Below are 24,814 nucleotides of genomic sequence, written 5' to 3'. Positions count from 1 at the left end.
GATATTTGGTTATGCATGTAGCAGAGAGAGCAGAGGATTGAACCTATTTTTTCCCTTTATTTCAGGGCAGTGTACATTCTATATGCAAACTCAGGAGCAGGCTAGGAAGATTCATTTGAAGAGAGAGGTGCGTTCTCAGGCGAGGATATTTTATCCTTGGCCCAAGCTGTGGAAACTGTAGGTCTGGTCCCTGAGGGGGACAGATTATTAAGTTCTGGTCTCTCAACCAATGTTGCTGAGTCCATCCTTAATGCTAGAGATCCATCTTTATATCAGGAGCTCCGCTTGAGCTCTTCGAATGAGCTTCAGAGACATTTATGACTCTATTACTAGAACAACATTGCCTAAAAGAGCAGGAGATATCCACTTCCTTTCATTTGCTTCACCTTGGTTGGAATTTGCCCCTGGACTGGTCGAATCATTTCTGCACCCTAGACTGGGCAACATTTCCACAGTGCCCCCTGCAACTGTTCAATCTGTCACTCTTACCGTGGGTTCACACCAGCCGCGATTGAGGCGTCAAATTCGCATTTACCGTGTCTAGTTTACATTTTGAGTTTACTCGCTTCATTCGCATGTAAAATTGGGTCATGAGAGGGGCTTCTGTGGCTCCACTCTCCTTCTGTAATCACGTCAATACCAGAGCAAGCTCCTGATTGGTAAACGCGGCGCATTTTTTACGCCAAAGTTCAAATTTGCGTGTTTACCATGGTAACGCTCAATTCGTGAAAGCCACGCATGACATTCTAGTCATTGACACATTCACGCGGAAATTGGGTCATGGGAGGGGCTTTTGCGGCTCCGCTCTCCTTCTGTAATCACGTCACTACCAGAGCAAGCTCCTAATTGGTAAACGCGGTGCGTTTCTCCGCAAAAGTTCAAATTTGCGCGTTTCCCGCGGTAACGCTCAATTCCTGAAAGCTGCGCGTGAAATTCAAGTCATTGACACATTCACGCGGAAATTGGGTCATGGGAGGGGCTTTTGTGGCTCCGCTTTTCTTCTGTAATCACGTCACTACCAGAGCAAGCTCCTAATTGGTAAACGCAGTGCGTTTTTCCGCCAAAGTTCAAATTTGCGCGTTTACCGCAGTAATGCTCAATTAGTGAAAGCCGTGCGTGAATTTCTAGTCATTGACACATTCACGCGGATATTGGGTCTTGGGAGGGGCTTCTGTGGCTCCGCTCTCCTTCTGTAATCACATCACCATCAGAGCAAGCTCCTAATTGGTAAACGTGGTGCGTTTTTCCGCCAAAGTTCAAATTTGCGCGTTTCCCGCAGTAACGCTCAATTTGTGAAAGCTGCATGTCAAATTCTAGTCATTAACACATTAACGCGGATATTGGGTCATGGAAGGGGCTTCTGTAACCCGCTCTCCTTCTGTAATCACATCACCATCATAGCAAGCTCCTAATTGGTAAACGTGGTGCGTTTTTCCGCCAAAGTTCAAATTTGCACGTTTCCCGCGGTAACTTTTCGAGCCATTATGCCTCATTCGCGCCGTAAGACCTCCGGACGCGCATCAACGCGTCTTCACATTGACTTAACATTGAAATCACTCGTGCTTGACGCCTCTACCGTGGCTGGTCTGAACGCAGCATTAGGCCTTCTGCTACATGCCATTTTACTTCTGTATTTTACCTTCAATTCCTGAGTGTTTACCTGAGTGAAACCAAATATTAATAGCAAAACATTCATGGCAGAACATGATTTTATCTTGATATTATCTGTTCATGGATGTTTGGACTGTCAGCCAAAAAAAGAAAAGTCATTTCAAAGGCAGAGGCAAGTTATTACATTCTGATCAAAGATTACAACAACAATTTATTTATTTTAAACCAGGACCGTGCATTAAGAAAGTAAGCAGAGTAAAATTAGATTTCACGTTGACTTTAAGTGTCATCTACCACATACTAATCTATTTAGGACACCATTCAACGCTCATAAATAATATTGAGTCCGTTCCAGAGACAAAGACAATAACAACAACTTTGTCTTTGTTGAGGAACTTCATCTGTGTATTCAGGTTGTGAAGGACTCTTATGAATGAGTGGCCTCAGGCCCAAATCCTGGAAATCCAATAAAGGGTAAAGTAAGATTAGGACCGAAAAACACTTGAAATCCTGCACAGGATGTCGAGAGGCTTTCAATGACAAATGATAAGGTTTATACTTCGCAGCAGACAAATAGGTTTTACAGGATTGAAACATGTCCCGGTATTACCTAATGATTATCACGGATTCAAGGCATGTCTTACATTTTATAAAGTTCTAAACATTTGGGAGGAGCCGAAACATCACTTTGGGAGCTACAGTATATAAGCGAGTCTGTCTCCACGCCTTACCAGTGATGATTCATCCAGCATCCCTCCTATTCCCAAATCTCCATTATGCCTTTGTTTGCTCTATCCCTTTCTCTGCACAATTCCACTAAGGGGGGTTTGAACTTGGGGCTCGAGCCAAGCATCGGGTTCGAGCTCCCTTCAAGGGCAGCAAGCCAAGTTCATTTACCATTATTTTTTAAACTGAATGCACCGACGAACTTGTAAACCAGTTGTTGATGGTGGTTTTGCTTTCACATGACACAATGACATTTTTAGCACCTGGAATAAAAAATGTAGATTGCTAAATAATGAAACAGCGTTTTAATTTCAATTTGTTTTGTCAGTGTGACTGAACTAGATTGCTCCCATTATAATTACCAGTAGTGCAGTGCATCACATCACGTCTCAGTGTAACACAGAGCTGCTGCAGTTACTGTTTTTTACACACTTAATATCATTTCTTTGTAATTCATTTTATTCACTATAGACTAAAATAACTTTTGATCGTTTTTACATAGCTTATGATATTTCTCAAATTTTTTTCATTTATAACAATAAAACAGTTGTACAAATACAAACTCTGGGCCTCATCATGAAACTCTAGTTGTGCGGTTCACAAAAAGGCCTATTTTGTGTCAAATTGTTTATTTTGCAAATCGTAATAGTTGAAATTTTGCCTTGTTGTTTGTTCCGTCAACTTTTTATCCATCTTGCAGTTCTTAAAGCAGTGGTTTCTCAAACTGGGGGCCGTGGTCCCCTGGGGCACCCAGAGATGGTGCCAGGGGGGCCCTAGTTTAAAGTGCCATACTGATCCAATACTGAAACTGACCTGTATTGCAATGTGTCATAGCTGTCCATCAATGTAAAGATGTGCAAAGTAGTTAAACCAAAAAGTGCACGATTAATAAAGTTATTGGCTTCTAAAGTAGGAAGTCGACCCTGAATCCCTGAAACGAGTCAAAATATTTTCTCGCTTATTGTCTGCTAACGTATGAAGGCAATACTTTGTATAAACTCTGACCTGCCCACAGACACTTAGTCGGTGTGTTAACTTCAAATCGACAAGACACTGTGTTTTCAGCTTTAAAGGCAAGTTTGTGTTGTTTTCACAACAAAATGATGAAGATGTGAAGAATAAGTTGTTAAAATTACTTTTTCAAGGAGGGATTTACTTAACATTTGGCAATGAAAGCTGGTTCAGTACCCACTTTATTTGGAACAACATGCGTCTCCTAAACACAACCTGTAAGTATGATTATTACATTGTGTGTTTATTTTCCATATAGTTTTGTCCCATTTCATAGGGAAAGTTTTGAACCCCCACTTCCCTCGTTGAAAGGACTTTACTGTCGAGGGCACTCAAAACCAAGTGGAAGTTTTAAGGGGATAGGAATGGGACGGGGCCTTATTTGACAAGATCAAAAAGTATTGTGAAATGGCCCCTTTAAGGCAGATGAATCTTTAAGAGGCTTCACACAATTCATTTGGGTATCTCTGAGAAATGGGGTAATATTAAATTTATATGTTGAGAAAATGACAGTGTTTTTTGACCTTGCATGCATTTAAACCTGTTGTTGGGGACTCCTTAACAATATTAGGAAGCTTAGAAATTGGACCTGACTGGCATCTTGATTTGAGAATTTTTAGATAGTTGTACTGAAATCAAAACATAAATACTAAGTAAGAAAGTAATTTATTTACGTGCACTATTTGTACCCTAGTGGCTGACAATTTATGTTTGACGTCAAACGTCTGCTTTCTAAGTATAATTTTTGCCTGTACAGTATTATAGTACCGCTTTAATCACCATTCATCACAGATACTTTCTTTAGCCTGAAGAATGAGGAGGTCGGTTGTTTGCATCTGTCTGCATTATCAGTCAATTTATGCCACTCAGTGCATTTATTCACATCCAGCTAATAAAACTGGAGCCCGAGGGCACCGAAAACTCATCAGCGGTGTCTTAACACATTGTTCTCCATACCAATCAATGAATTGCACAGACAGGAAGGTGTCCCAAATCTCTTAGTTACGCAGTTATCGGTGCGGTTTCCTGCAGCGTTAATAACCTCATACAGCACGACAAGATTAAAAGGCTCGATGAAGAGGTGCATACAAATACCTGATGTTCAAAAGACACAATATATGGGTCACGTTTACTATCGCTGTTTTTCCCATTATTTCTAACGTTTTTGTCTTGATCAATCCTTTGAAGTGTTAAATTTCTCTTTGAAGCATGTCTTTGAAGACAGGAGGGAGACTGTATCACAATGACCTTGCTTTTATATTTTGACTAGAGATATTATGATATCGGACTCTGAATTCAAGTCATTTTTGTTAACATCCGCATCTCTGTAAGATCAGGTGAGGCACTTCTTTTGGCATGATAATCTTAATAAAGTTTTGTAGTGTCTGATGTTTCATTATATTCATATTATATTTATTAGAATAGAGTAGGGATCATCTCAATAAAGGGTTAGTAGATATAAAGCAGACGGTCTACTACTCTAATGACTGGTAATTGCCTTTTTTTTTTGGTAAAATGTAAAATGTCGAAAGTGTAACCACAAATAGCTGTAAGAAATGCAATTATAACGCAGCACTATTTCAGATTGGACAATGTGTATTATATATACATCTTATAACAGAATTGAAATCAAATCTTATATTACATCTATTTAAAAGAATAAATATGTGTCGTACTAAGTGTTGACAAACACCAAAAACGTTCTTGAATAACAACACTTTAACATGCTCGCTTTATTCAAACGTATCCATGCATTATTCAAGTTGATAAAGCATGCGCTTTGGCTTTCTCATAAACATAAACATGCACACAGGCTCTCTGCAATTTTACAATGCAACAAATCCATTTCACTACTGCATAATGCATCACACAGAGAAAAACAGGCTCTGTGCATTTCTGCAATGCCTCCGCGGCATTACGGGACTAAAGTCGCGCGTCTCCAGGGATTACTTTCATCTCGCTGACATCTTGCAATACATTGCATTTCATGGGATGACTCAAACCAGTGGTAAAGACTTGTAGAGTTGTCATCAGTTGCTGTCATGGCAACTGTCACACTTGAGCAAACTGCCTCGAAGGCACAACAGGTAAAGTGTGGGTTCTCAGCCCGTGCGGGCCGTGCCGGTTCCACACCTCAGTCAGAAGTCCATTACCGCGGACAAGCTCAGTTGAAGCCAATGATCAGTTCATCCTGGAGGGACTCAATCCAATCAAAGGCCGGCAGTACATTACTCAATGTTATCAAACAAAAGAAATCGAACGCTAAATTCTATTTCACGTGTGCAGAAGAAAACATTAGTGAAGGAAGTGGCAATATGTGCGGAGGGGTAATGGAGAAACTTCTGCTGGAATATGTGCAATGTCGCACTCTACGTGCTGGTTTTTAAGTGCAGGTTTTGGGGTATGGCAGTGAATCGTAATAAAGATACAAGACGTGGATACAATGCAGATAAATTCATACCTTTCCTCATTAAAGTACGTAGTTGCTTGCCAAATAAACTATATATAGATTACAGTATGTTCACATTTTAAGTCACTTGCAGAGCCGAAGTGGGACTTATTTTCAGCCCTGTGGCCGGTTGCATAAACATAGCCGTGACATTAAGACTGCGTCTTAAGAATGATTCTGACCAACTAGCAATTGGTTAAGGCTAATCACTCTTATTAGTTGGATTTAAATTAGACAGATCTACCTTTCTATGTAACATACTTTAAACATTTATGATCAGTCTTGAAGAAAAAAATCTTAGTCTTAGTCTTAACTTTAGACTAGTCTTAAAGTTTTATGCAACCGGCCACTAGAGTTTCACGTCATAGACCGGCCCACTTTAGATCATGACTATATGAACTCATTCCCCGCCAGCCATTTGTTGAAAAGTTGCCCGCCAGCATTTTTTTGTGATTTTCACAAAAGTTTCACAAAATGCCCTCTGCTCTCAAACAAACAATAAACAAACAAACAAACTAAATGGGAAAAAAATGTTCCTTCTATCTATACTTTTTCTTTGCTTAAAACTCTTAAATATGGGTATTTTTCTTTAAAAAAGCAGAAAAAATTGCAATTTCGTTAGAGATCATATCCAGAATGATTATCAAAACATAGTTTAAAATTAGTTTATAAGTTTTGGTTTCATTTTTTTTATAAATTAGGTAACTCTGCTTTCTTGTTTATAATTGCAATATTGCAGATAAACATAAAAATTCTTCAGAAACACGTTTTTTTATGCAAATGTTTTCAAGTATGAAGAGGAAACAGATGGGAAAATAAAAATCCTTATCTTAATTTTTTAGTAGCCTACTTAGATCATCTATATTGCCAAATAACTTAAGGTACAGTAGGCCTACCTTGTGTCAAAAAAGAACAAACATATAATGGGCTTTCAACATTTTGTTTTACTTGAGAAAACATCATACTTACTTTTTCTAATAAACTGATGAGTTTTGCATCAAATACATTTTTGTTACTCTTGCAATAGACAATGGATAATGACTATTCATAGACGATTCATTGTTACATTTAGGCCGTTATTAAACAAAAAAGATTTTCCTTTTAGAGGCCGTTCATATCTAGTCGCGCTCAAATTTATTTTAAATCTAGACGCGTGGTAGCCTGGTCCAACCAGACTCTCGTACATTCATTTCATTTGTACAGAGAGTCTGGCCAGGCTCCATTGCAAAGCGTTTCTTCCGTTAAGGAGGGTCCATTGTTGAAGTTTAAAACTATGGGATCTGCCCAGAGTCACTCAGGATCTGCCAAAGCCAATCGCTAACGTGAGGTCGTGACGTATATCATGCACCGAAACCGGACGGAAACAAGAAGTCAGAATAATCAGACAAACAAAACTTAGCAAACCTGGTTCTTGCTCCGGCTTTAACTTCTGTATATTCGGCAGTTTTGCAACAACGGACCGAATAGCTTTTCTCACGTCTTTCTCCGCTGCCATTACTGAACTACAACTCAAACTGACGCACGACCTCAACGTCATCGTTCTTAGCCACCCCCATCTGTCAGGCTAGACGCGTGGCAAGTGCACTCAAATATAGACGCATCTGAAAACTCTTGTTCACAGGCGAGCGCTTTGAAAAGCAGAAGAAAGCGGCGCATCCTGGGTTTTAATGCGTTTCAGGTGTTAACTGACCCTAATTCAAGAATTCTTCCAATAAGTGTTCGGGACTCGGGACACAATCAACTTGGGAATAAAGCGGTGACCACAAAATATATGAGTGGGGCTGCTGCGAGTGCTGGCAGCATAGGGACAGCAACCTTCAACATGGTGGCATGACAACACCGGCCCTCATGCCAAAAAAAAATAACAGACCGGCACACAGGGAACTCTCCGGGTTCCCATAATGGCCAAACCAGGCCTGGTCACTTGTGAAGTTCAATCTGAGTCATGACAGCCTGATTATATGTATAGTCACGGAATATTTTGCTCATTTATCCGTGTCATTGTCATGGTTCTCCGCATTTTTTCAATATATTTTTCTATTTTTAAACCATTGTCGCTTAGGTTTGGGGTTAGAACGACTTTCTGTTACATAAAATGACATCCAAACTCAACTCTAACCCTAACGTCAGGTGACAATCTTTTACAAATCCAGATTTTTTTATAAACCAACAGTTAAAGTGACATCCTAAACCCAAACCCCAAATCTAACTTCAAACCCAAGCGAAAATGGTTTAAAAAACAAAAAAAAACAATTGAGTAACATTTTTTGTGTCATGAAACTGACATGAAAAAAAAGTTTGTGGTACAGACACGGAAAAATGCGGAGATCCGTGACAATGACACGGAAAAATGAGCAAAATATTCTGTGACTATTTACCTTATTCCGCCACGCCCCTTTTTAATTCTTCGCTCTTCCGCATTTTGTCAACCGACTTCCGCTGCTAATATGGCACAGTGCATTCGGTGGATTGTTTGTAGTTCACTATAACCTTAGTAAAATGACAAATATCGCTACTGCTGTAAATGTTTTAAATTAGGAGCACGGTTAAAACTTCATACGACGATTGGATAGTCTTATATTGTCCCATCAATCGTCTCGTGGTTAGACGATATGAAGCGGCCGCGGCAAGTAACCTGGCATATTTAATTACCTCGTCCTGTCAGGAGTTGATGGAGCAGCATTGAAAATTATTAAAAGTATGTCTACCAATATTTACACAGTGATTTCGTCTTTTTTATAGCAAATGTGCACCTTAGCCAGTCCAATAACTATTTCGTTTTTATGTGGTACCATGATAGAATTCATTTGCAAACTTGCCAACACTTATTCCTTCAAATCATGAGACTTAAATCCTTTTAAGTGGAATCTCTAAAGCTCACATATGGTTTAAGAAATTCCTTACAGATAATAACTGATCACACTGTAAAGGTTTATATAACTGCATGGCAGGTTACATCTGATCACATAGTAAATGTTTAATATAACTGCATGACAGGTAACAGCTGATCACATCGTAAAGATTTAATATAAATGCACAACATCTGATCACATTGTAAAGGTTTGATATAATTGCACAACATCTGATCACATTGTAAAGGTTTAATATAAATGCACAACATCTGATCACACTGTAAATGTTTAATATAAATGCATGACAGGTAACAGCTGATCACATTGTAAATATTTAATATAAATGCACAACATCTGATCACACTGTAAATGTTTAATATCACTGCATGACATCTGATCACATATGAAGGTTTAATGTAACTTTACAACAGGTAAAGCAAGACCACCCTGCAATTAATTAAGACACAGCTTTATCGGATTCATCAGGAGCTGATCCCAAGTGTTTATCTGGAAGCTGTTGTATGGAGCGAATTTTGTGCCATAATTATACAAACAAATACAGCATTTTGCAAACAAACTCAATCTGCTTTGCAAAGGGAAAACTCGACTCGCAAACAAACAGAAAACGCTTTGTAAATAATAAAGGCAATTTGAGAGAAAATGCAGAGGTGTTACAAATATGTACTGTGTTTTGTAAATGTGATCATGTTTTTTTCACAAATGTGACCATGATTTTCTCACAAATGTGACCATGATTTTCTCACAAATGTGACCACGATTTTCTCACAAGTGTGACCATGATTTTCTCACAAATGTGACCATGCAATCCAAAACAGCAGATGGCGCTGTTTCAACCTTTTCAGGCATTTTCAACTAGTCTCCCTGAAAAGCCCTGAATTTTAACTTACATATCACCCCTGGCAGTGACAGCAACTGAATAAAGACATATTTAATTTAATGGGCTTCTTTCTTTTAATCTCATTGAATTTATTGAAAGTGTTGATAATAATAAATGTCTGTTAATAGTAAACAAATTCTGTGTGTCAAGACATTGAATTCAACTTGAATTCTATACATTTGCAATTGTCAATCCCTATACCCTGTCTGATTCTCTAGATTCTCTGTCTCTGAAATTCTCTTCTTTTGGTGATAAGACACTCACCATCTGTGGACTGTTTTAAGTGATCCTTAAAGACTTATCCTTTTAAAATAGTTTACTATTGCTGATTGATTATTACTAACTTGTTTACTGTTGTATGTGTATGTTCTTGAGAATCTCTTATATTATGGTGCTTTGAGTTCAAGAAAGTGCATTATAAATAAAATGTATTATATGCCCTGTAGAAAAAGAACAGCTAATACCAGCCTATGCTGGTTGACTGGTTTAAGATGGTGTTCCAGCCTGGTTTTAGCTTAAGCTAGTTTTAGAAGGATTTTTGCTTTTATAGCTGGTCAGGCTGAAAGACCAGCTGATCACACCAGCCAAAACCAGCTTGACTAGGCTGGAAGCTTTGCCAGCTTGGCTAGGGTGAAAGAAGCTGGTTTAAACTGGTCCTCCTAGCCTGACAAGCTAAGACCAACTTTAAAATGATTAACATATTGTAGAAGTTTATCTTGTTCAGAGTGCTCAAATGACTATGATCCTGGTTGTTTGGTTACTGTTGCTTGAACTGGGCACTCTGTCCAGACACCCGATGTTGGGTTTATTGTGTCCCTACCACACTCTTGCTCCAAAGAGTTTTATTTGTTATCCTGCATCTTTTGATAAGCATTGTAAGTTGAATTCAATGTCTTGACACACAGAATTTGTTTACTATTAACAAACATTTATTATTATTAACACTTTCAATAAATTCAATGAGATTAACAGAATGAAGCCCAGCAAATTAAATATGTCTTTATTCAGTTGCTGGCACTGCCAGGGGTGATATGTAAGTTAAAATTCAGGGTCTTTCAGGGAGACTAGTTGAAAATGCCTGAAAAAGTTGAAACAGCGCCATCTGCTGTTTTGAATTGCATGGTCACATTTGTGAGAAAATCATGGTCACATTTGTGAGAAAATCATGGTCACATTTGTGAGAAAATCATGGTCACATTTGTGAGAAAATCATGGTCACATTTACAAAACACAGTACATATTTGTAACACCTCTGCATTTTCTCTCAAATTGCCTTTATTATTTGCAAAGCGTTTTCTGTTTGTTTGCGAGTCGAATTTTCCCTTTGCAAAGCAGATTGAGTTTGTTTGCAAAATGCTGTATTTGTTTGTATAATTATGGCACAAAATTCGCTCCATACTGTTGTTGTATGTACTGGTGATGTGCATGCTTAGCAACTGTGTAATGGATGCAATATCAACCCTGTGTAAAGCTGACAAAGATGGTTGTTTCTCAGCAGAGATATGTACATTTGTGCCAGCTCAACACATTGAAGCTGTTTCTCGGACAGGGTTTACAGGACTAGGCTTCAATTATATTAGGACATTTTAGTTTTTACAAACAAATCCTACAAAAAAACAAGACTGGTGCACATCTTGTGACAAAACAATGGCACTCATATATGTTGAGGTATGTCAGTAAAAGGTGTTTTTAAATTAATGTAGCTCAAATATGCATTTTAGCCTGGGACCAGGATAAGCCCTGTCCGGGAAACCGCACCATTGTTTTCCCATATCAGATGTATGTTGCTTCAGGTTGAGTTGTGATTTTAAAGTGTAGGTGTGTTCAGAGACGGATTGATCCTCCCATTGTGTTTCTGCATCACAGTTTAGGAACATGTTGATTGTATCATCCTCACAGTTGTCCACTGCATCACTACACATCAATGCATCTGTGAAAACAATATAACCATAAACAGTTTTATGTTAGTATTTAAAATAAACTTGCATCATGAGAATTAATATATAAATGGCACCCATACTTAAACAGAACAGTGTGTAAGAGAGAGATGCATTAAAAAGAGACAGAAACATTATACACACAACCTTTAACTTCAGTGTTAAATAATACGTTGTTTAATATGTCATTATCAATATCTGAATGAGAAATGAACTGACATTCTAGCATCTGAAATCTCAGTAACTTGTAGGAATCACGTGGGCTACTGTAAGAATGCAATGTACTATAATATCTCGTTGTACTATCGTAAATATAAAAATATAGGTGGACAATTAAAACCATTCAAATAGTTGCATTTTATAAACTAACATTACTGATCTTAAGTGTATTTGTAGAACGGACATCACAAATCTAACTTTAGGCGAACGAGCACAAAGCTAAGATAGCTTACCTGAAACTGGCCACCTTTTCAACACCAGGCGTGGTTTAAAGTTACCAGAACATCGTAGTCGAACCATTACTTGGGATAAGGGTGTTCCTCAGTTGGCTTAAAATTGGTAAGAAAGAAACATAAAGGCGCTCGAGTGAGCTTTTTAAGCTTAACACGTCGGCTTCAGTCACTGCCTCAGCTGCTCATCGTCTATGCGGCCGGAAGAACGTTGACAAAATGAGCGAAATGGCGCCGCCCTTGTTGTCGTGAAAAATAAGGTGAATACCATGGAAATTTGTGAGATCAGGTTGGTTACAGTGATATGGCCATGCATGCAGTATCAGCAAGGGTTTAGACTTCTTACACTCTGAGGCTATTTTGGGGATTTCCGCCTGGATTTGGCCTACCCAATTTCAAAAGCTTCCCATACCCACATGCAGTGGTGCACATACAAAAGTTTGGTATCATTTTACAGGAAACCCTTTGAAATTACATAAAACACTGTTAAAAGTGGTCAACATGGTTGTATGTGTTGTCAGTCCTCTAATAAACACAAAAATAATTAGGCGCTTTTTGATGTTTTTTTTCTAAAGTCTGTATTTAAAAGTGTATAACTCTGGCCCTGAGTGGTAACGAAACCTACAGACAGTTTTGTTTGATTCCAGCAATTGCCAGCTTACAGAGGAAAAAGGAATTTTTTCTCTATCATAATAAATGCAAAAGTTATTTTACTCCAACTGAAGGGAGGAATAATACCCTTTTTGTATTAAATTTCTGCCTAAAAATCTTTGAAGTGCTCCCATAACCACATACAGTGGAATAAATGCAATATCTTTATATAATTTTAAAGAAAACCCTTTGAAGTTACATAAAAAGCTGCTGTTTGTGACAAGTATTGTTATTTATGTTGTTTTTCATATGATGAAACACCAAATTTTCTTTTTTTATGTTGTAAATACTGTCTTTGATAGTGTATAACTCTGGTTCTGGGTGCTCTAGCAGACTGCAGACAGTTCTGGTTGTTACCAGCAGCAGACAGTAAACACCCAAAAAAAGAATGAACTCTTTAGCATGTCGCATTCAAAAGTTATTCTTATTTTACTAAAGGGTGCGAAAATAAATTTTTCATATAAATATTAATTTTTTGTTTTGCACATATAATAAATAGCAAGGGATTATTAATGAACACAACCAAAGAAAATGCTGTGAATGGACTCATTTTTTAGAGTAGGACCTAAAATAAAAGATGATGTATCATTTGTGGCTATCTGTGCTATCTGAGGCAGTTCACACTCAAGTTTCACATATGTTTACAAAAGACCATATTTTACCTCATTATTCATTCGACGATTGTTGAATATGTGATAATAATAGAACAAAAATAACGATGTAGCCTTATTCCTGAGAATGAGAGCTTTCATTTGATATAAGACTTGCCTATGTTGGTCATACTTGAAAAATATGAAATACGTGAATATTAAAATCATATAAAAAATTGTGGGGGGGTGATAGTGTAAATTAAGTGTTAATAACTTTCTTACAGTAAAAGATATCTCAAAGTGATGCATATCTGCAGAAAGTAGAGACTCTAAGCTTTCAAACAGTATCTCATATGTGGTACTGGGTCCATGATAGACCATTACAAATTACAGGAATATTTTATATTAAGTCAAAATAAGATAATTCTGGACCCGGTACAGGGTCCCAGAGTTAAAGAAGTTAATGTACACCACAGTTATTAGATATAATCCAATACGGCACATTTGGGAGACATGGAATGACAAATCCGCGGTACATGCAAGATGCTGTCATGCCAACATGTCCCAGAATCTCTAAGGAACATTTCAGGCACCTTGTTAAATCCGTGGCACAGAGATTTACGGCTTTTGGGGATGAAGAGTCATCCAATACGGCATTAGACAGATGTAGCCAATAAAAGTGGTCAAGGGGTTCACATATACCGTAATGTCATCCGATGGGAACGCTATTGACTAAAGCAGCATTTTACTGCGGTCGTTGCTTCGTCCAACCTTCCGCAGGTAGCGGGCAAGCTCTGGGGTATAAACATTGTTTAGGGTGCACTGAGCTATCTCATGGTATTTTCTTCGAGTTTATCGACAAGGCAATTTGTGCATGACATCAGGAACGGGCAACAATGGGCATTCGTTTTAGAGCCGGGAAAGAACCTCCATCCCTTATCAGCGTTACGTGCGAGGCCACAAAGAAACAGAGGCAAATTCACAACAGGCATCAAGCGGCTCAAGAGATATTTACGATTGTGCCAATGCTCCATGAATAGAAAGTCTTTTTGGGGGGGATCGGGGCTGAGTGGGAAATGAACTGAAGTGTAAATCACTGGAGTGGACAATCCCACAGCCATTGGCAGAGCAACAGACGCAGTGTTTCATTCTGGCTAATGTCGCTGTTTAGTAATGTGGCCCAGGTGCTACAAACGACAGAGCATGCTGAGATTTATGCACCATTTTCTAGATCGCCTCGTTGACCTGCTTTAGCTCTTTGCTCGGTGCGTGTTCCCCAGCGTATTCACTTCTGTTAGGGCTGCATGAATGTATCAAAAATCATTACTGACATTGATTCAGTTATATTTTATTTCTTCTGTTCATGGTTTTGTGATTTACATTTCCATCATGATGACATGAAGCTGTTCACGCAACAGAAGATGTTTAACCAACATATGTTTTCTTAGCATATGTTGTTGGTTCGGGGCCAGAGTCCGGACTCGCGTCATCGCTCCTGTTATAAACAACTTAGTAGTCTAGATTGTAGAATAAATCATCTGCAGTAAAAATAAATACATTGTGAAGTTTTGGTTCCTTGCCGCTGTCACTGTGTTTACTGGGAGAACGATGATGTTAGCTACGCTTGCTATTAGCATTTGCTTTTTCAACAACATGGTGCTGGATGTGAAAATGATTGGACTGAGCAAAAAACAAAGTGTCAACAGTATGACAGGTAGTTTTGTTATATTACAGTAACTATTTAGGACATTGAGAAGACCTGAAGAACTCAACAAAATCGATGCACAGTTGCCAAGTACTTGAGTGGTTTGTGAGTGCATGTTATGCAAAAACGCCGCTGCAATTTGGCAGCTGTTGTAGATGGGGGTGCTGGGGACAGAATCTGTTTTCGTTCTCTGAGGTTTTGTTTTCTTGATTGAGCGCTTGCTAAAAGTACTCCACGAGCCAAAAATATCTCATACAAATTTAACTGCCACCACACGAGCTGAAGAATGAAAAAAAAGATTGAACAAATCAAACAGGAGAGTCTATGGCTCTACTCAAATAAACTTGACTAATTCAAGCAGGAGTCTCACTAACAATCCTTATTAAGGAAAATGATAATCTAACAGGTTTCAGGTAAATAAAATGTCTGAGATAGTTAATATGTTAAATCTTTATTTGTAATGTTTTGTTTAACTCTTTCCCCGTCCGCGGTTTTTTTTAGTTGCCAGTTCCTCCTATATTCATTTGTTCTCTTTTCTTACCTCTCAAATATGGGTAGGTTTCTTAAAAAATACAAAATTTTGAGCAAAAAATCTGAGATAATTGCATTTTTGTAAAGGTTAGATTTTATACAGATTAGATTCAGAGCGATAAATCAAAACATAAGTTGGGTAAGAGTGCCACCTAGTGGAAAATAGATTACCATAAAAATGTATTAGGGAAGCGTCATTGGCAGGAAAGCTATTTCTCTTAATTGACGAGATACTTCGTCAATGGCAAGAAAAGAGTTAAAGCATATGTATAGAGTATTCAGTAACATAATATTATTTTTCTTATTTTGTACATTTTTGGAAACTGTTTCGATAAAGCAATAAACCCCAAGAAGCAGTGGGTTACCAGTGCATTTTATAACAGCTAAGGGGCGATGTTAGGCACGACATGAAGCAGAGTGCCTAAAACCCCCTTAAATGTTATAAAATGCTCTGTAACCCCACTGCTTCACGGGGGTTATTGCTTTTATAAAACGGTTACATCATATGCATAACGTTAGCGGTATTTTATAAAATAAAACACAAATAAGTTGTCATTATAGTAGTACAAATATTAGTCTTCCGCCAAACAAAGTAGTTCCTCAGAATCAAGTGCGACTGAAACAGAGCGCAGTTCACAACCAACACAGACACAGCAAAGACACAATGAAAATATGATTTAAGACTGTGGTGTTTATTTTATAAATCACCATTTATCTAATTTATACATTAACATTTATATCGTGCAACTGTTGAAGTGATGATCAAATATGCTTGAAAGCATGCTTAACTCTTTCCCGGGCAGTGTTTTTTTAGCTGCCACCCAGTTTTAGTTTAATGCCTTACAGAAAAATTATCTTCTATAAATAAACATAAAATATCAAATGAACAGACCATCCGCTTTCAAAAAAAAAAAAAAAAAAAAAAAAAAACGAGTTTCATCCTACCTTAATTTGTTCTCTTATCACCTCTCAGATTTTTTGCTAAAAGCGGAGATAATTCCATTTTTGTGAAGAACTTTTGTAAGAGATCAGATTCAGAGCCTGATGAAAACACGCAGTTTTTAGTGTTGAGTGAATGCGTCAGTGTTTAAGTTGGGTAAGATCGCCACCCAGTGGATAGCGGAAATATGAATTTGAGGTAGAAACTCCTCAGGGAGCGTTTTCTCTATTGATAAGCTGACTCAACAATATTTATTGACATGTATCTGGATATCACCATAGTTGTGCAAATGTATACAAATAAAAAAATTAATAAAGACTGGTATTTATTTTCATAAATCAGTACGCATCAACGCAGTGATACTTCTGTAATGCGGTCTGAACCGTGTGGTTACCGGGGTATTTTATCACGGCTTAGAACGCATTGCAACCAATCAGAATGAAGAACCAGAACTGCCCGTTTTATAATAAACATTTTGATTTACAGACTGTCAAGTGCTGCAACCATCAGGTAAAACATATTAAAATACCCTGCATCCTGAATATATACATATATTAATTATAACAATATTTATTTCTGTTTGTTGCACTTAACATCTATGAATTTATTTACTGCAACTGCTCCATTAGTCACCATTTTCATTCTTTCTCTGTTCACCTACAGTACCACCAAACCACACGCAAAGGATTGTGGGATATTGCTGGCAGAGAAAGAACTATGCAACCTTTAAAAAAACAGATGAATGCAGTTTGGTAGACAGGATGATACAAACAGCACAGGATGTCTTATTTGTCTTTGTCTTCCCACAGCACCTCTACAGTATATACTATCTTAGCTTTCAGACAGATTTGCCAGAAACCCCCAAGTCACTTTGAAATTTTTATAGAAACTGGGACAGTAAAACAGAGACTTAATTTATGCAAGAGTTCATTAGTTTAAGTATTACTGCTAACGGCCGGAGAAAGGCTACCCCAGTCGGGGGGTGAACCTGAACGCTCGGGTCAGCGCTACACAGCTACCGTCATTGTCATTTCCTCTGTCTGAAACAATGCAGCATAATCAGCCCGCCGAGACTCAATGGGAACAGCAGAGGTGAGACATGCTCTTTTGTGCCCAACTGAGTGTGTGCGGCTCTCAGACAGATAAGATATTCATGGTCTGTAAAACAGCTCAAGCAAAGTTCAATTAGATTGTAATTAGACAGTCAATTAGGCTTTTGGAAATGACAGTGAAATAATATTGCCATAAATGGATTTGCTAAATGAACTGACCGCAGACCAGAAAAAAAACTGCATTGTGTGATATGATGCCCTTCACCTACCAACATTTCAAGCTGGTAAGAAAACTGAGGTCATTTATCAGGTCAAATGAACTTTATTACAATGCACTCAGCTTTACCCAGAATTCAGCTTTCAATTATACTAAAATAGACCAGAGGCCCTTCGGATGTACAGTAATAGCCCATCATCATGACGTATTGTAGTGTTTAACAGACAAGCACGCAGTTTACAGTTATCTACATACTATTTAAGTAATAAAAGAGCAGCCTGACCTCATATGCATCCTCTCCCTGCATGTGCAATGATTTTTGAGAAATATCTGAGTAAACCAAATTAAAAAGGCTCTTGCCATTTTTTAATCAGAAAGACCTACTAGGTCAACCAGTTCCCATATTTATATTTAAGACCAGCAACAGGTAAGTGGCAGACAAGACAACAATTTCCATTTTTTGTATTTTAAATAAGAGGTCTTCACGAGTCCACTTAGGGCGTTTTCACATTAGCACTTTTGGTGCGCCTCCGGGTTCGATTGACATCAGAGTTCGGTACATTTGGATGATGTGAACGCTGTCTTCCGAACTCGGGTGCGCACCCGCGAAACGTACTCGAGTCCGCTTAAAAAGGGTGGTCTGGGGTCCGGTTCATGTGAACTCCAGATCGGTTCGCTGCTAATGTGAGCGCAATCGTACCAAATCGCGGAAGTGAACCGCTGTTAATTACGTATTATATGGAATGTCCCACCAAAACAGACGTGTGTGTTTGTGTGCGTACACTTACATTGACAACAAAATGCATAGAATGCTTGCTTGACTTTTGTTCTTATTTTTTTAAACCTTTGGTTTTGTTTTCAAACAAATAATACAGAAACGCACTTGCGTCTATCTGCCCCAAAGATACTAAAGTCGTTTCGATGACAACGGTCTGTCCGCCGACGTCAATTTTTGCGGAGGCATTCAGAAATCATCTCTCTGCTTGGAGTTAGTCAATCACGCTTGTCGTCTTCTCGTTTACAGCGGTTCCCAGGTCAAAAAGACGTAGTATTTAATGTATTAAAAATATACTTAAAATACAAATAGTATGTTTATAATACATTTGTATTTCCAACATACTTATTTGAAGTGTATTAAAAATACGTTAAATTGCATTTAAACATATTTTTTAAAAGTATACTAGAAGTACACTGGTAATAAATATATACTTAAGTACATTTTTAAGAAATATGCTAAACTTAAGAATATTTTTAATGTATTTATATTAAGTGTACTAGAAGTACATTGGTAATAAATATATACTTAATTACATTTTAAAGAAATATGCTAAACTTAAGAATATTTTTAATGTATTTGTATTAAGTGTACTAGAAGTACATTGGTAATAAATATATGCTTTATTACATTTTTAAGAAATATGCTAAACTTAAGAATATTTTTAATGTATTTATATTAAGTGTACTAAAAGTATGCTGGTAATAAATATATGCATAATTACATTTTTAAGAAATATGCTTAACATAAATGTACTTCTAGTGAAGTTTTAGTATATTTGGATAAAACATATTTTTTTCAAAACATGATTCATTAATTGTAATAAGCTAACATTGAACTTTCCTCAATCATTTCAACATTATATCATTCCGATTGCATAACAAACTATTTTTTCAAAGATTTGCTTAAAATCTTACGTTTGCTAGTGTTTATGTTCAAACAACACACGTGACACACGTGACTAAACCTGATTGGTTGTTGTCATAGTAACACGTCACGGTGCTATTTGAAAGCTGTAGTTGTTCAGTGAGTTCAGTTCACGAGGTGCATGTGGTTGCTTGCGTTAAACGTATAAACTGTTAAATTAGATGGCGACTCTGCATTAAACGTATTTATTTAATTAATCGGCGATCATATTTCACCAGAGGACTAAGATAAAACAACTCGATTTAAAATGTGAGCAGTTTTAGTGGATCTGACGTCGAGGGAAAAAGTATTTCGCTTTTTGTTTGGAGATGAACGAGACAACACGAGGGTAAGTGATGACAGATTTTCGCATTTCTTTATTAAGTTAACTATTAAATAAGTAAAACATTACATTACATTTAACCCAGCTTCTTTATGTAACGTTATGTCTGTGTTGCGTGTGGTAATTTGAACATCTTTATTTTCTGACTAACGTTAGGCATTTCTCTTAAGCATTTCAGAAATCATTAAAACCTTTCTTTTCTTTTTTTAGCACAGCGACCTAAATATGACCAACCAGATCCCAAGTAGACAGGAACAAATGAAGATATAGCGCATAGACTTATTCTTGGTGGTAAGTTTGTTGTTGCTATTTGATTTCACGTTTAAGTTTTTCTAATGTTTCTCTTGCAACGCTAACGTTAGTTTAAAATGAATGTTTGAGCTGTCTTACCTGAAAATACCATGATATGACCATATGGTTATTATAACTCCAGTAATGTTCAATGGCTAATGTTTATATCAGTTCAATCTTGACAACCTTATTGTCTTTTTGTTTATTTTTAAATGTATTTCTAATTACATATGGACATAAAAATGACATTGTAAGAAGGGATACTTTTATGAGAGATTGTAAAACTGCCTAGGCTGGGTTTGATTATATTATATTGTCTTAAATATATTGTACTCGGGGTAAATAATTCTTAAAATGAAAACAAATCATTAATCATCATTTACCTGCCTGTTGTTTTTCAGATCAACTGCTATTGACATTTTTGAATTGGGACAATTGTGGAGTGATTCGGAAGAAAAACGTTTGCAACACATCCATTCCAGGTGGCTAATTTCTGTCCTTTTGAATTATTCTTGTAAAAAACGTTTGTTTTTATTGTAAAGCTGTAAGGGACTTGGCCTAGTCATCCTTGCATATACCATTTGGCAAGGCTCCAGACTAACTTTTTTTACTAGGAGCACAGTGGCCCCCAACTGAAAATTTTAGGGGCGCAACCAGAAAATTAAGGGGCACACACGGTAAAACAACATGCTAACCAAATATTCACATGTCTACTAATTTATACTGTATTACTAATAAATACTTTAATTATAGATTCAGAAAGTACAATGTACTTTTTCAAATTCAGTGTCATATCACAAAATAAAGGTCAAATTTGCTGGTCGCACATGTGCGACCGGATGTAAAATTCAGTGGCACACTCTCAAATTTTGGTGGCCACCATTTGATAGCAGTCTGGAGCCCTGTTTGGCATCATTTCTGATTTCCTTAAATCTCCTTAAACAGAGGTGAAGCTTAAGTTTGCAAGACCACAATAGACAAACAATGGAAAATGATCTAGGTTCAAATAAAACACAATTATCAATGTAAAACATGTCCTGTAATACACACAGGTTGCTTTATTTCATGAGCCTGTTCTAATCCTATCTTCATTCCCACTTTTAGACTGCTCTGACAGATAAAACTGACACACTTGATGAGGACACAGTCAAAGCTTTAAAAGGTAAACTGAGAAGTTAACAAAACTTCCATACATGCATATCTATGCCAATTATTCATTCATTATTGGTTAATTGGTATATTCTGTTTCCTTTTCACAGACCGTGTGATAAAGCAGTCTTCAATTACTACGGTGTCTGAATTGCAAGAAGAAATGACCCTCCACTTAAACATGTGACATCTAAACTGTTTTGTGTTTTAGTTCAGCTTTTTATAGGTTTATCTTAAGTTGGTTAAAGGCGGAGTGCACTATTTTTGAAAGCCAATGTTAACATTTGAAATTACCTAAACAAACATGCCTCTACCCCAATAGAATCGGGACCTTCTTTTGATAGAGCCACCACACACATACGCAACCCCGGCAAGGATGTCGGTTAGTAGACACACCCCTTACTGCTGGTTGGCTACAAGTGTGTTTTGGTAGTCGGCCCAATTTCCTTTTCCAAAGCGTTTTTCAAACATTGTGCACTCAGTCTTTAAATTGCACTTAAAACATTTTTTTTCAGTAACTTTTTATGCAGAGAATTACATTATGATTATTATATAATCATTGCTTATGAATATTTAGTGATTGCATATTCATAGTGTACTTTTCATTAATACATTTAATGTTAATGTTGTACAATTTGATAAAAGTAGCTCTGTAATTGCATTTCTCTGATATTTGTTTTATATTGTTTCTCTTTGGTCAAGAGATTATGTATGTCTCTGTGCTTGATTAATTTAATTTAGGTATTTTTGTAATGTACACAACACAATATGAAGTATATTAAATTGTTCTGTATTCAAAATCTGTGTATGTGTCTTAATATTTAATGATTTTAATATAACATTTTAAATATTAAAAACAGCTTTATAATAAAATAGTAGTATAATGCTAATACATTTCTATTAATGTAATGCTAGTATATTTCTAATATGCTGAAGTACTATTAAAGTGTTCTTAAAGCACAGTTAAATTAAGCTTTAAATGTATTCTAACTGTATTTTTAAGTGTATGAGAAGTGCATTTCAAATGAATTTTAAAGAAGTACACTTAAATTGCACTAAATATATTTGAAGTTGTTCCAATTTAACACAATTTCAATATATTAAATATAATGCAAATAGATTAAAATTGACTTTAAATATATATTGAAATGCATTTAATATATTTGAAGTGGGTTCAATATAATACATTTAATATGCATTTAGTATAGTAGCTTTTAAATATATTAAGTATGTCCCAAAAAATACTATTTAAATATATTTCTTTTTCACCTGGGTTGCCAAGCAACATGAGAACGCGCCGGCTGCAGCTTGATGATGCAAGCGTACCGCGGTTCGGATGCAAAAATAATATGTGAACACAGTCCATGGGGGGCATGGGGAGCAATCGAACTCGGGTTCGGACCAGGCAATCACACCAAATGTGAAACCGTCCTTAGATCTGAAAACCCGAGGTCCGACTCGAAACCCAAGTGGGTTTGGGTCTAAAAGTTTCACATGTGACTCGAACACGGGTCAGGTAATAATAATAGTGGCATCGGGTCTAAATGTGAATGTGCCGAACGGACCCGAGACAACCAGAACTATCTCACGTGTGTGCATCGAGTCTTTTCCAACCCCTCCTCTGAGTGCTTGCGACATTGTGTGGCTGGCAGTAGGTTAATTTTCATTGAGACACACCTGTCAATCATATATATATATATATATATATATATATATATATATATATATATATATATATATATATATATATATATATATATATATATATATATATCAGTTGTGGTAGCAGCTTGGTAGAGACAGATGTTCTGCACCAGAGAGCTTTGTGTCAAAGAAAAGCCCTTACAGTTGTGTCAACACGAGGTGTGTGCTTTTAAAACAGCTATCATTAGCAGCTCCTCATGGGGTGAGGGGAGTAAATATGCCGTCCTGCGGGAGTCAGCCTTGACATGGTCAGAGTCAAGCGAACGTCGATCTTTGGAGGAAGAAACACATACGCTTATCTGCCTGTACACCATTAGCCTGCGTCTAGCTGATGGGACTATACATCCTGGCTGCTGAAGACAGAGCACCATTGTGCTGCTCTCACAAGTGTGTTGTCAAGGTGCATTAGAGCGCTGACATCTGCATCAGACCTCTATTTCCACACCGTCTGACCCTACTGGCCTGCACGGCTAAAGAATATGGAATTGAACAGTGGCGGTTGGTCAATAGAGGGCGCTGGGGCGCCGCCCCCGTAAAGTTGGCCATAGAAGAAAGCTACTTTAACATGTTACCAAAAAGTTAAATATATAGTGCAAATTAATAAAAATTTTAATAATTTAGTACTATTTCACTGTAAGTCACGTTATCATTTACAATAACATGACTAACTATTTATTAATAAATAAACACATTTTAATTTCAATGCTCGTCTTGTAAGTTCATGATTAGAAATGAACATGTGAACAAAAACAATTATTATCATTAAAACATGAAATGACGGATAATAATTGACTATGATGGAATCTATTCAACGCTGTTCGTAAAAAAATGATAGAGATTAAAAAAAGTCGGACGCAACATCTGGTGTGTGTGTGTGTGTGTGTGTACAGTATGTGTGTGAATGATATCCTTGATTAGTTCATTACTGATAACGAACCCACATTTTACTTGAATTCACAGATTCATAGTATATTTATTTCACACATAAATAGTTTTAAACAGTAACAGTTTCAACATTTTAGCTAAGCAGTAATGATATTCATCACCTGATAAATGGCTATTTACAGTCCTGCGTTACTACAGTAAAAGTTTGATTTTGAATTTGTTTGCCCCCCCCCCCCCCAATTTTTTAGCACCAGCCGCCACTGGATTTGAAAGAAAGATGAAAAGCAGCACTGCCAAAATAAGAAGTCGTCCATCTGCATCTGATTGCATTTGTTTTCTCTATTCAAAAAATGCACTGCCAAAATCATTATACTACAAGCATACTATCAACATGATTATGAAACCCATTAACTGTGAATATTCTAATGTAATTTGACTGATAAGAATGCATGTTTAGACAAATAACGTGATTGTATTGCAATATTGTGTGATGTTTTTGACTCACGAGTAAATATGAATCATGTCTTGGCAGGAAGTCTCCAACTTTTGGCTAATAAGCAACTTATATATACTGAATTAAGTTTATTTTGCTTACCTTATTGGCAAATTTAGTTAGATTTAAGCTTAACAAAAGAATTTTCCAAAGGGATATAAAAGAATGTAATATTAGGCAGGTGTGTCTCGCTTTAAAGGAATATGTTACATTGTTTTGTGATATCTACATAGAATGTTTGTGGCTTTATTAAGTGCAAAATTATACAAAGTCAGTTTTACATGTCCATTTACAACCCTAGGATTTGTCCCCAAAATGAAATGGTCTATTATTACCTTTTGAAATTTGAAATGGTCATAAATAATAATGTTGAGCTCTGATCTGATCTGATCTGATCCTTTCAGTAGCTCTGTGTGTGTGTAAACCGACCTTATGTTTGACTCTGTATCAGAAGAAGACACAGATTTTGTGGAATAATCAATTGTTTGGAGATTGTTAATGGAGATTTTGGGCTCTATTTTACACCCGGCGCAAGTGTCTTTTGCTAGTTTTAACCCGACGCAATGATAATTTTCACGTTTAGCGCATGTTGTTTAAATAGCAAATGTATTTGCGCCCCCTTTTGCGCCCATGGGCGTTCTGGTCTGAA

At 36.9% G+C, this 24,814-nt stretch overlaps 1 protein-coding gene and 1 long non-coding RNA gene across 2 annotated transcripts in view; one reads left to right on the top strand and one right to left on the bottom strand.

Annotated features, from left to right (window-relative positions):
* csmd1a (CUB and Sushi multiple domains 1a) overlaps positions 1–24,814 on the bottom strand; it is a 667,584-nt gene that overhangs the window by 310,684 nt on the left and 332,086 nt on the right. The window lies entirely within an intron of this gene.
* Positions 20,341–21,622, top strand: LOC135730527 (uncharacterized). The gene is made up of 3 exons (XR_010526005.2): positions 20,341–20,416; positions 21,039–21,096; positions 21,194–21,622. It is a non-coding gene; the product is annotated as an uncharacterized lncRNA (long non-coding RNA).

This window comes from Paramisgurnus dabryanus, chromosome 20 (genome assembly GCF_030506205.2).
Source record: "Paramisgurnus dabryanus chromosome 20, PD_genome_1.1, whole genome shotgun sequence".
Classification (NCBI taxonomy): domain Eukaryota; kingdom Metazoa; phylum Chordata; class Actinopteri; order Cypriniformes; family Cobitidae; genus Paramisgurnus; species Paramisgurnus dabryanus.
This window is presented reverse-complemented; position numbering and strand designations above follow the sequence as displayed.